Source organism: Cnephaeus nilssonii (genome assembly GCF_951640355.1).
Source record: "Cnephaeus nilssonii genome assembly, chromosome: 15".
NCBI lineage: Eukaryota > Metazoa > Chordata > Mammalia > Chiroptera > Vespertilionidae > Cnephaeus > Cnephaeus nilssonii.
Genome location: NC_137086.1, coordinates 16,098,047 through 16,111,959, shown reverse-complemented (window position 1 = coordinate 16,111,959; position 13,913 = coordinate 16,098,047). Strand labels below are relative to the sequence as shown.

At 43.4% G+C, this 13,913-nt stretch overlaps 1 protein-coding gene across 3 annotated transcripts in view; it reads right to left on the bottom strand.

Annotated features, from left to right (window-relative positions):
• Positions 1-13,253, bottom strand: part of RASGRP3 (RAS guanyl releasing protein 3) — a 108,192-nt gene extending 94,939 nt beyond the window's left edge. For 2 of the 3 annotated variants that reach the window (XM_079791918.1, XM_079791921.1), the window contains exon 1: positions 13,028-13,253. The gene's annotated coding sequence lies outside the window, so the exon portion shown is untranslated. Of the gene's footprint in view, positions 1-12,020; positions 12,141-13,027 lie in introns of those variants that run through there. The other variant, XM_079791920.1, reaches the window with a different exon arrangement.
• Positions 13,254-13,913: the final 660 nt, after the last annotated feature.

The following is a 13,913-nucleotide window of genomic DNA, read 5'->3' as shown; positions in this document are numbered from 1 at the left end:
CCCGTTATCTCGGAGCCTGTGATCCCGGCCAGATCACTGGGGTGCTAAAGTAGAAACTGCCTCAGAGGAAGGATGAAAAGGCCAGCTCTGCCTCCATCTAGCCAAGGAATAGTGAGCCCATCACATTACCCCTCTGAGTCCCCCTTAATAACCAACAATAACGTGGGAATGGCAATATTTGTCTCCTGCGGAAAAGTACTTTAGAAACCCATAACGTATTGTAGAAATGTAAAGGATGCTCACTTCTTATATTTATCTGTGGATGGACAATTGGGAACACTGAAGCACTCCAAAGGGTTTTTTGTTTTTTTTTTAATCCTCACCCAAGAATATATTTTGTCCAATGATTTTTAGAGACAATGGAAGAGAAGGAGGGAGGGAGGGAGAGAGAAACATCGATGTGAGAGAGATACATAGATTGGTTGCTTTCCACTTGCACCATAATCAGAACCAGGGATCGAACCTGTGACCTTTGGTGCCCAGGCAAACACTCCATCTACTGAGCTACACTGGCCAGGGCCAAAGAGATTTTTTTTAAAGCACAAAATATGGCTCAAGGAATTAAGTTGCTGAGAGAAGAAACTCCTGGAAAATTAACTATAGAGGCAATAATAGCTGAATGGATGAAAGAAATTTCACCAAACATCATGTGATTAAATATATTAGAGGGGGCAGCTGTATAGATAGGTAGATGGGGTTGTAATTTTTCATGGCAAAGAAGAAACAGGGATGTTTGGAAAAAAAAAAAAAAAAGCCCTAAAAGCTAAAGACATCGAAAGAGAATACTGAAGAAGGGAGGGTTAACTGGAGGGATGGGAGTGGTTTCAGATACAGGTCCCAGCCAGGAGAAATTCCAGGAAGATGATTCGGAGGAGAAAAGTCAGAGGAATACATTATTCTCTTGGCCTAGACTCTTGTTCCTCGAGCTACATTCATTATCTCAACTCACCTGTCTCTGAATTCCCTTGCTGATTAGTGAAACTAACCATTGCCCTACTCAACCCGAATTTCTTAACCTTGCCCAAAGGCCAGTTAGTGCCTGACCTCACCGCCCCCTCCTCCTTTACTAGTGATTAGAAAAAGCAATGGCAGCAAATGCAGGGTCCAATAGGGAATGGCACTCATGAAGCTGTAAATACTGGCTTGGAAAGCACACTCTATGCAAAGGCCAGCTGCACACACCTCCCTCCCCTTCCCCCCACCCCCTCCAACCTCCCCAGGCTCCAGGGGAAAATCTGAGCCGGGGTTTCCAACCCTTTTCATCCTTATGGCACCCATAAACCAATTACTAAAATTCTGTGGCACACCAAAAAATATATTTTTTGCCAATCTGACAAAAAAAAAAAAAAATAGGGATGATTTTGATTCATTCACACCAGACAGCTATTGTTGTGCTGTTATCGTTTTTCTATTTGACAATCTAAAGGAAAAGAAGCGTCAGGTACTGCATGTTTTACACATCCTTGTGGCTCACAGGTTGAAAATCGCTGATGTGGAGCATGACCCAGAGCTGGGTGCCCCAGAGCCCTGCCCTTCTTTTTCCCTCAGGAGAGCCGAGCAGCTGTGCCCAACTTCCTGTCTCAGGAGCAGACACAGCCTCCTGCATTAGAACCTTTCTCTCCGCCTTCCCCTCTTCTGCCCATCTGCCAAGTGTCCAAATGCTACTTAGGGAAATCTCACCCTATTTGGCAACCAAAAAATCTCCTAATTATGGCTACAGACTGCGCAAGTACTGGAGGTATATCATCCTTAAGGAAAAGGCAAGTCCAAAGTTTAGAAGTAAAATGATGCAGAAATGAAAAGTTCTTCTCCTCCTAAGAATCACATAGATAAGGTAGTCGCCTTAGAAAAGAATTCATCTGCTTCCTCATTCTCTTCTAGTAACTTTGCGTTCCTACCAACATGAATGGACAAAATAAATCTAATTTATCTTGTATGCTTGTCCTGGCACCTGGTACAGCCCCTGGCACCTCCTACATCCTCCATCAGAGCTCATTGCTTTGGACACAAGGAGACTGTAGGATGATTCAATATATACTTTTTCTGTTTTGCTTAATTGTCAATATATTATTAATATAACAATTATTAACATAATATTAATGTATGGTATATTAATATAGAAACAATAGGTTAATAATATTTCACTGTAATCCTACCTAATAATAGACAAATATGCAAATTGACCACACCTTCACTACGCCCAAGCCACGCCCACCAGCCAAGCCACGCCCACCAACCAATCAGTATGAGTATGCAAATTACCCCAACAAAGATGGCGGCTAATTTGCATATCAAGACAGCTTAGAAAGAAGCCAAGAGATGCTGAAGGGAGCAAAGCTGCGGAGAAGCAAGCAAGCCGGGGGGAAGAGAAGGGAGGAGCGGAGGCGGGGCCGGGGGAGAAGGAAGGAGAGCGGGGAGGGCTGGCGGAGAAGGCAGGCCGGGGGACAAGGGAGGAGCGGAGGCGGGGCGGGGTAGAGTGCAGCAGGAAACCCTATTGCAGGATTTTTCCTGCAACAGGAATGCTAGTTTAATAATATAGATTTATAATGAACTAGAGGCCCAGTGCACAAAATTCATGCAGTGGCGGGGGGGGGGGGCAGCGCCCACAGCCCAGCCTGCACCCTTTCGCAATCCAGGACCTCGGGAGATGTACGACTGCCGGTTTAGGCCCGATCACCGGCAGTCGGACATCCCCCTCACAATCTGGTTCTGCTGGCTCCTAACAGCTCGCCTGCCTGCTTGCCTCATCACCCCTAACCATTCTGCCTGCCTGCCTAATCACCCTTAACTGCTCGCCTGCCTGCCTGATTGCCCCTAACCACCTCTGCCTCGGCCCTTGTCGCTGCGGCTTTGTCTGGAAGGACGTCCAGAAGAACGTCTAGAAGGTCATTCAGCTGTCCAGTCTAATTAGCATATTATGCTTTTATTATTATAGATTGTGATTTCATAAAGAATCATTTAACATAATACACTGTGAATACGTTATAACAATTTTATTGTTAAGCATATGGTATTTTAGGTATACATTCCAGTCACTATTTATGACTTAGTTTCTATGGAAAAAATGAAAAGTGAATTCAGAGGGCTAAGAACATTCTTAAAAACAAGTTTTTGGAGCATGACCAATTTGTAAGTCATGCAATGCATGGTCATTATTTATATTTTAAATGTCTTTAACTTTTATTTTGATTTTATAATTTTCTGACTAACTTCATAACCAAACCCTGATGGAATAAGAAATGAACCCAAATATGATCGTTTCAGTGGGCTGCGACTCACTGCCGGCACCTCAGGGGTCCTTGGTCCAGGTCTCTGCCATGGGCGGGGCCATAAGAACCTTCCACGTCCTTTAGTTGTATCCACTCCCACCAGTTCTATTTCTGTAGCTCCACATTTAGCACACAGAGCTATCTTTATCCTCCAGCTGACTGCCATGAGAGTCCCCAGGGCAGAGTAGTTACACAAGATTATTGAGGCATACTTCCGACCCTTCAAACAAGACAATGCAGAATGCAGAAAAGACATCAGCAAGCGGTCACATTGTTAGAAATGTGTGTGTGAGAGAATTGCTGAAGATTTCTTTCTTGTAATAGTTTTTGTGTATTGGTAAGAGCACAATGTCTATATTGCTTCCTGGAAGTTAATTTTAGTCTGTGTAATGTAATCTATTTCTATGCCTACGTTCACTTGAAAATGTCATAAAGTTTCTTACAATCATGTAGTCCTGATCTCAAAATTGGGAATCTTTAAAAACTTCTATTATTCTTATAAAAATCCATAGTTAAGCACCTAAATGAGCAGCTGGGTTGTTCTAACAGGCTGAGACTCAAAAACTGCCAATCCTTTGCTTGCTTTTCAATTATTCAGCTTAGCTTGGTGCCCGTGAGAGTGGCCAGCTGAAAGTATCATAACGGAGAGGACTATGAGTCCTGAACAGATAGGAGAATCTCACAGCCTGATCTTCAAATGCTGTTTATGTAACAGGCAGCACCATAGCTCTTCTGTTTAGATTTGAACCGTCCAACATAATATCCACTGAGCATCTGAAGCTACTGAGCGCATGAAATGAGGCTTGTGCGAACTGAGATATGTAGTCATCGTAAAACACACACTGGATTTCAGGGACTTGCTGCAGGAGAAATAACGCAAAATATCTCAATTCTCTTTTACATTGATTACATGTTAAAATGACAATGCTTCAGATATGTTTGGCTAAATAAACTCTATTCTTAAAATTAATGTTACCTCTTCTCTTTTATTTTTTAATGTGGCCGCTGGAAAATGTAAAATGACATAGGGTGACTCACATATGTGGCTCTCCTTATATTTCTATTGGCCAGCACTGGTCTGGAGGCTTCCACGATACAGAGCATGACCAGTGAGTGGTCCTTAGGATCAGAAGTCAAAGCTGCTGCAGAATTTTACTCCAAGTCAGGCTCATGAGGGGAGAATAGGACTTAGAATAAAGGTCGAAGTAGCCCCTGTATGGCTAGTTCTCCCACCCAGAGAGGTTTAGTGGCCCCCGACAGGACAGTCCAATGTCTTGGACACACGTCAGAGGGAAATGTTACCTAGTGTATGTTAACACTGGCCTTACTTAGTGCTTTCCTAGTTGATAACACAGCCCTCATCTCCAGCTCCGCCCTTATTAACCGTGCTCATGTCACAGCATGGACACTGAGCGGATCACGGATTCACTTCTTTTGAGTTTTTGTTGTTTGTTCCCTACTCCGTTGCTGCTAAAATGAAAACTAGGAATCATTTTGCAGGGAATAGAAATGGGAATTGCTTTTAAGTTTAAGGAAAAAAATCAAACTTTGAAGACTCTATGTATGGCCAAAATGTGGCTAGTGATTACTAGAGGAGCATTATTACTGGGCATAAGCACAGGGGGGTTTGAACCCTGAATATTAACGTACATCAAAAATTCAGTACCAAATCCCTGAGGTGGGCTTACCAGATTACTGAATTAAAAACATATTGGGGGGGGGGGGGGGTTGCTGCCAGCAAAGAATTGTGTGACTGCTGGTGAAAACACCCGTGATTGCAGGAGTAGGCCGAGAACAAACAATGCCATCTTTGTCAGGCTCTGGGACTGCAGCGGGAGGCTGGCTCCCCTGCTTTTTCCAGGCTGGTATTTGCTGACCATCCTTTCTACCCATAATTGTTTTCTGCCATTCATTTCCTCCAATTGTCAATTATTACTAAGACAATTATGAAAAAGAAAAAAGAGTGTGTGCCTTTGTTTCCTGTCGCCGATGAATACAGTGAAGTCATAGGCCAGGCGAGCGCATCATCATTTTTTCCATTACAATGAATTATGCTGTCACAAACAGGATACAGCTCTCTGCCAGGGCGAAGAGGCCGTCGTGAGGGGGGCTGACCCAGCAGAATAACGTGACTGGCAGCCATGACAGCAAGACGTTAGAGCACTGGGACTTAGCTCTCCGCTTTTAAAAAACAAACTGGTTTTTGTTCCTGACAATAAAAGTAGGACATGCTTATCCTGGAGACAAAGTGAAAAAGACATTACCCCACTGACCAGCGGTTCCTATTGTTAACATTTCATTGTGTGAATTTTTAGTTAACTCTTTTTCATATGTATATATATATATACATATAATTTTTTTAAATATATTTTATTGATTTTTTACAGAGAGGAAGGGGGAGGAATAGAAAGCTAGAAACATCGATGAGAGAGAAACATCGACCAGCTGCCTCCTGCACACCCCCTACCGGGGATGTGCCCGCAACCAAGGTACATGCCCTTGACCGGAATCGAACCTGGGACCTTTCAGTCCGCAGGCCGACGCTCTATCCACTGAGCCAAACCGGTTTTGGCAGTATATATATATAATTTTTAAGACAACGAGGTCACACCATGTATATAATGTTTTGCCTTTTCTTTTTCACTTAACATTTATCATGAATAGTTTCCAATGCCATTAACTATTTTAATATAATTTAATGGCCATATAAAATTCCATATCATGAAATATTATTTAACAATTTCCCTATTTTGTATATTTGTCTGTTACAAATAGAGAAACAGTCTTTTGCATGCATTTTTGTCTCAATCTATGAATATTTCCTTAGGATACATTCTTAAATGATATCCATTTATTACAAAAACACATGTGATGTATTTTTAAGTATTTAGAATAAAAGGTCTAGGACATTTTCCTAAGAATAAAGACGCATGTGTGCATTAAAAGTTTAAAAACAAAACTTGATATATGTACCTTCCTAACAAGATAAACAAGTGAAATACTTTTCCTAGAAAATGTTCCATGGGCACTTGAAAAGAATGTATATTCTACTGTTTTGGGGTGAAATGCTCTAAAAATATCAGTTAAATCCATCTGGTCTCATATGTCATTTGAGGCTACTGTTTCCTTGTTGATTTTCTGTATGGAAGATCTATCCATTGATGTCAATGAGGTGTTAAAATCCCCTACTGTGACCATAGTACTGGTAATCTCTCCCTTTATGTCCAGCAAGATTTGCTTTATATATGTAGGAGCTGCTAGGTTGGGTGCATAAATGCCTACAAGGGTTAGATCCTCTTGCTGGATTGCTCCCTTTATCATTATTCAGTGTCCTTCTTTGTCTCTTACTATAGGCTTTGTCCTAAAGTACATTTTGTGAGAAATAAGTATTGCTATCCCAGCTTTTTAAATTTTTCATTTGCATGAAATATCTTTTTCCATCCCTTACAGTCTGTGTGTGCCTTTTGTACTGAGGTAGGTCTCTTGTAGACAGCATATATATGGGTCTTGTTTTCTCATCCATTCAGCTACCCTGGATGTCTTTTAATTGGAGCATTTAAGCCATTTACATTGAAAGTGGTTATTGATAGGTACATATTTATTGCCATTTTATTCTTTTTATCACCCAAGCAAGGTGCTCCAGGAATGTCCCTTGCATGGGTTATGTGAGCCTTCCTGTTATAGTTGAGTCTGGATTGCTGTTGGCCCCCCTGTAAATGGGGTCAACTTTAGGAATGGCCCCAACCATCATGTACCAGCTACTGTGTGGATGCTGACCACACAAAGCAAATTTTGCCTTCGCAGGGGCAATGTGTGGCTTCTGGAGCTCAGTGGGTCCTGCTCTGATGTGGTCTGCAGCCCGCCACTGGGTATGTAGATTCTGCAGCCTCTTGGGAGGGACTCCAGTGCAGGTCAATGCCAGATGCTGCTGTGACCGGCCCTGGACAACCTATTTGGAGCTAGAAAGCAATCCACCATTTGTGGCTGCCTCGGCCAGATCCGGGTGTGCATGCGAAGGGCAAAGCTGCATACCAAGGCCTGCTTTTACCAGCACCGAGTCCAGGGCAGGTCAGCAAAAGGCCCAAGGCACCCTGAGACCTGCCTCCGCCTGTTAGGCTCAGTCACCAAAAGAGCCTCTGGCAGTACTTGAGTTGCGTGAGGTCGGTTCTCAGTGAGTCAGGAGGTAGGGGCGAGTGGTGTTCACCAGATTGATAGGGATTCACACTCAGTGCCAGTGCTGAGTCTGAGGTCACCCAGCCAAAGTCTCGGGGTACACCAAGGTAGCTTCCACCCATGGGGTGCCTGCCACCTCTGCGGTGGGATGGGGTCTCAAGGAGTTGTCCGGGTGAGGCCAGCCCTTTTCACACATCCACCCTTCCTACTAGTCTCCAGGTGGCTTTTTCGGTAAATCCTTGCTTATAAGACTTCTCTTCAGTTGGTTATTCAGGTTGATCGTTCTATACTTTAGCTGTAATTCAAGTTTGTTCCTGGGAGGAGGTGAGTGTACCTTCCACCTACTCCATGGCCATCTTGGATCTCAACAAGTAAAATACTTTTAGTGACTACAAAGTTCAAGATAAACCCAAAACTGACTCTTGCAAAATGTCCTTTGGGTGAGCCACCTGTTAAGGGTGTGTGTAATTCCACGAAGTCTTTTCCCAGAATCTCCCAGCACAACTAGGCTCCAAACCATGTAAGAGCCCACAGATGATTCTGCAGTGATTCTGTGAATTCTTGCCTTCCTAAGGGACTTGCCTCTAGTGGCTGGCTGTGCAGTCCCTGGGCTGGGGTGAGCATCGTTACCTCATACTGCCACTAGAGGGCAGCCAGGGACAGAAAGAGGAGTTGAACACTTCTTGGTCATGTTTTCTCTTCAGCATGATCTTTACTTCACCAGATAAACGAGGAGAAATTGAAAATGAGGCGCTGAAGGGGAAAACAATCTAGGTAATAAATAAATAAGAAAATCTCTGTATTTAAATTATGCCCTTTTCCCCAGAGAGAATCACCAAAAGGTGCAGAATTCTGAGGGCTGCCACAGTTAGGCACTGAAGACCAGTCATCTTGTTAACTGGGTGACAGCATGAGCAATTGGCGTGCTTAGATCTTTGCAGGAGAACGTGAATCCAGAGCTGATCCTCGACGTTCCCTGTGGGAGTTAGCAGGAGCAGGAGCTTTGACCTCATACATACCTGGGCTCCATTTTCTGTCTGTCTCTCCCTCGCTAGGTAATCTTAGACAAGTCACGGAACCTCTCTGAGCCTCTGTTTTCTCATCTATACAATGTGGCTAGCAAGGGAACCTGCTCATAGGTGGCAGTGAGCATCACATAACAGAATGGCTACCAAAGGCTTGGCACAGAGTAACCGTTCAGTCGATGTTGGCCACTGTCATTATTTCTGGTCCTCAACTCCCTCCTAAGCTGTTTCTCATTTCCATCTGTCCACTTATTATTTCTACCTAATTATCCCATCATCGCCTCAAACTTAACATGTCTGGAACCTCATCTGCCTCACTAACTCCCTGGCCTGCTGCTGTCTCTTTGATTGGCTATTTCTTCTAATGGACATAAAACATATCATCCTCTCTAGCACTTCCTCTCCTTCGATAACCATATTCAATTAGTTTACAAAACAAGTCGATGTGCTCTCTAACGTGTCTCCATCTGGTTTCTGTCTCTCTGCTGTCACCAGTACCCAGGCCTTGGAGGCCTGCTCTCTTTACCCCCAGGTTCTGCCTCAAATGGGCAGATCTTATTGATGTCATTTCCCTTTTCACAGAGGCTCCCCAGTGTCTTTGAATTAGATTCTAAACTGCTTGGTCTGGCACTACCATCCCATCACAGTCTGACCCCAACCGCCTCCAGATGCTTCTCTCTTCCTCCACATGCTCATTGCCTCTGCTCCTGTTGAGCTGGTTGACGCACCGTTCCCTGGAATGGTTGCCAGGCTCAGGAAATAAAAAACAGACACCCAATTAAATGTGAACCAGATAAACAACAAATAATATTTTGTGTAAGTATGTCCCATGCAATGGGCTTCATACACACCTGTGCAATAGGACAGACTTTTACTAAAAAATAAAAGTACTTGTTTATCTGAAAAAAAAAAATCACATCTAAATGGGAATACTGTATTTCACCTGGCAACCCAAGTACATTCCTCTCTCTGCCCATGCACACAGCTCCATTCTTGTCTTGGATGCTCTTATGTCTTGTTGTACCCATCAGATCTCCTTCTGCCCTTCCAGGCCCAACTCAACCTAGGACCTCCATGAAACCTGTCTGGATCAAGCCTTTCTTATCTGGTACTCCTTCTCTACCTCATTCATTTGGTTCCATATATAGGATGCCTTGTGTCCTCTATAATTCTCTTTCTCCAAGTAAACGTTAAGTTTATCACAGGCAGAGATTGTATTATAAGGAGGAGGATTTAATAAACATGGTATGGTTGTATGGTGCTGCTTCTGACCTGTAATATAGAATGTGAAGGGCTGAGAGCATAGGAGAAAAACCTCCAGAGGCCACTAATCTGGATTTAAGCTGCTTCTAGGCATGAAAATCAGTATGTGACTCCCTCTCCCCACACAGGTATGGCTGCCTGACCTAGGCATGTTTCTCCTTACACCCCACTCCAACATACCAGACAAATTGTGGATTCATTTGCTAACATCTAAATTTCTCACCACTTCACACTATCCTCTCACACTTATATTTAAATGTGAGGGCCAGGGTGGCTATACTGTTTAACCTGTAAACACATAGTGATCATAGCAGTAATGCTGGAAACCAGGAAATACATTTCTATTTAATTGATAGAGAAGCTAAAAAACATTGGCAGTTTTCCCCCAAATGACCAAACTCTAATAACATAAAATATTCTTAGGAGTTTCAAATTACATCAAGAAACCTGTGAAACCATTAAGTAATTCCCAAGATATCTATTTAAATAATTGGCATTTCATGAATCCTATCTAATAAAAGAGTAATATGCAAATTGACTATACCTCCGCTACACCCACAAGCCACGCCCGCCAACCACGCCCACCAGCCAATCAGGAGCGAATATGCAAATAAACACAACCAAGATGGCTACAGCCACAGAGAGAGCAGGAGGGAGGCTTGGGTTTCTCCGGCAATGGAGGAAGCCAAGCTTTCAGCCTGCCTTGACCTGCCTTGGCCTCCGCTTAAGGCTACAAAGTTATAGAAGATAAATAAATCCTAACAAAAATGGCTGCTGCCACAGAGCGAGCAGGAGGCTTGGCTCCACTCAAGGCTACCAAGTTTCAATTATAGAAGATAAATAAATCCCAGATCCCAGGGCCTCTGCTTGGGTCGCCAGGGGGCGTGGCCAGCCTGCAAACCACCACAGGCTCCTCGCCCAGGCCACCCCACACCCCAAGGGAACCCCCACCCTGATCCAGGACACCCTTCAGGGCAAACCAGCTGGCCCCCACCCATGCACCAGGCCTCTATCCTATCTAATCCTATCTAATAAAAGAATAATATGCAAATTGATCATCACTCCAACACACAAGATGGCTTCCCCAATGTGGTCAAAGATGACTGCCCCCATGTGGACACAAGATGGCCACCACAAGATGGCCAACAGGGAAGGGCAGTTAGGAGGGATCAGGCCTGCAAGGGAGGGCAGTTGTGGGTGATCAGGCCAGCAGGGGAGGGCATTTGGGAGGGACCAGGCCTGCAAGGGAGGGCAGTTGGGGGCAATCAAGCCTGGAGGGGAGGGCAGTTAGGAGTGACCAGGCCGGCAGGGGAACAGTTAGGCATCAATCAGAATGGCAGGGGAGTGGTTAGGGGGTGATCAGGCTGGCAGGCAGAAGCAGTTAGGGGCAATCAGGAAAACAGGCAGGCGAGCAGTTGAGAGCCAGCAGTCCTGGATTGTGAGAGGGATGTCCGACTGCCCGTTTAGGCCCGATTCCAGTAGGATTGGGCCTAAACAGGCAGTCGGTCATCCCTCGAGGGGTCCCAGATTAGAGAGGGTGCAGGCTGGGCTGAGGGACACCCCCTGCCCCCCGTGCACGAATTTTGTGCACCGGGCCTCTAGTATATTTATAAGTAGCTATGGACATCCAGAAAGCAATCACCAACAACATTTCTAAAAGTGAAAAAATATACTCTTAGAATAAAATGTATATCATAATTTTATCTACTTACATCTTCAATAGTGTTTAAAACATTTTTATTCTCATAATGTAAACACACAAATGTGCCCAGCGAGAAAGTTGCTGTGAAACAGTAAGTGGAGGGACTTTAATGTTAACAGGGTCACTGTAGGCAAGGACTCTATCACTAGACCCACACGGAGTGGCAATTAATTAGGTTCCCTTGGATTTCACTTTGCGGAAATAATAAAATGAATTCAGAATTGACTTTGCAGCACCAGAGTGTCCTGGAAATAAATGCCAAGACTTTGTTCTATTTGGTTCTTCAGATTCATCGTATTTGTCCAGATTAATTTTATTTCCCTCTATTTTTAACAACCTAAGTTCAACTCAGAAATATTGCCCTTTCTATTCAAGAATATTATACTTTGCCACAGTTTCCATGGGATGAATTATCATTTTCTACAGAAAAAAATAACCCTTAAGTTCTCCCAGGAAAGAGAAAGCCAATGAAATCCACACGAAGACAGACGAAACCTTGGCCTCCTGCGCCCGTTGCAATCTGGCTGGCTCAGCTTTCCTGGCTTCCAGCTTTGCTATCTCCTTGCGACAGATTCTAAACATACCAACCTCAAACTGGGAAAAGCCAAACAACAGCAACCTACTTCCTTCTGTTCTTCCTTTCCAATCGACCACCAGAACCTTATCCCGTTGTTCAACACTGAGGTAAGATTAATCCAGTTCTCCCGGGCACACACAGGGATACTATCAGCAGTGGATGCAAATACGGTGCATCATTTAAACAAACGCACTTGTTTGATGTCAAGGAATGTTGAAAGAATGTGGAATGTCCCTAGGAGCTTTTCAAGTTTTTGCAGGCGATGTCAACTGTTCTTGGATTTCATCCATTCCCTTGTGACCTTCCCACTTCCAGACCCAGTGGCGTTTCTCAGGTCCCTCAGAAAACACATGCCGAATGAATGTTTTGAAATAATAACTTAAATGGCAATAACTATTGTGAGCAAATTCTATCTCTGGACCTGTTCAGTGCTGTGTTTTGTGCTTCTAGAAGGTTCACCTTTGTCTGAACATGATGTCCAGGAGAAAGAAGCTTTGTATTTAAAAACAGACAAACTTCGTTTTCACTTAATTTTACACAAAATTAAATTTTAGGTAAAATGACTTTTCTAACATTGACCATTTATGCCTGACGGCCCAGTACATACATATATTCTAAACCAGTATTGATCAAAGAAATGATGCATGGATTATTAATCAGTACTTCAATAAAGATAGAAAAACAGGCAAATATCCAGAAATTATTTTTCAAAAGTGACCTTTAATGAAATTACTTATACTATTCATTATCACTCTGGTGATAATGAAATGAAGGAAACCTTAGTGCAGATAAAGTTGTCTTAAGGAAACAACCACTTTAAAAAACATGTATTATTATTAACAATGGCAGATTCCATAACTGAGGCTGATTTCTACCTTGTTTCAGAGATACAAGCAAAGCTCGGTGAAAAGTTGCATCCGGATCTGCCCTCAGGTCATATACACAGTCCGTAGCCACTATCCCAGTTCATGATACACATGTAGACATATCCATGGGCAGCCTTAGAAACGACACTTACCTTACCTCCCCGATGCGGGATCATTTCAAGTTCATCTCTATTGAATCGCCTCTTGCTCTTCACTTCACCAACCCTAGCAATTCTCTCCCATGTGTCTAAACTCCTAGATTCCTGCTCTCTCTTCTAAAATGCTGTCATTATCTCCACTGCCCAAATTCAGTTCAAAAATAGGGAGAGGGGAAAAAAAACCCCAATTTGCAAGCTGTTTACGCCTAACAACGACAGAAGCTGCTCAGCTTTGAGCTCAATGAATTAAAGGTTGTTTGGCTAAATGGCAGGCACACTTCCTCCTATTCTTTCCGAACTTCGATTTCCTGCCTCCAGAGGAGCTTGTTCCTTTCCTGGGCTATAAATAGACTGGTCGCAAGAGTAAAGAGGAAAGAAGAAGGCAGGAAACGCATCTGATTTCAAAAAGCAGTGCTAGGTGCATGTGTGTGTGTGTGTGTGTTTCTTTCAAGAGAATACCCATAAGCAAGCTAAGGAAAATTCAGCTTTGGCATGTGCGCCATTCTCAAAATTTTCTTTAATTGCTTCGAGCCTTGGTATCCCTATGAATTGTCATTTACCATAAGCAAAGCTTAGGTTTGGAGAGGTATGATTTTCCATGGGAAATACCATGAACAAGCCTATATCTGCTCCTTCTTCCCCACAGCAATGCCATATAAATTGAATTTCCTCGGGGGAAATTGGACAACTGGCGATACCCTATTTGTTTCTTTTCCTCCAAGAGGAGGTAAAGTACTTTTTGAAGCAAAGTCCAACAAAAGGAAGAAGTCATCAGGTGAACAAGAAAACCAGACCTTTTGCTTAAAATAAATCATGAGCTTGAATTTATAAACCGGCCATTCATCTGCACTAAACTAAAAGATTGTCCACAGTCTTGCTA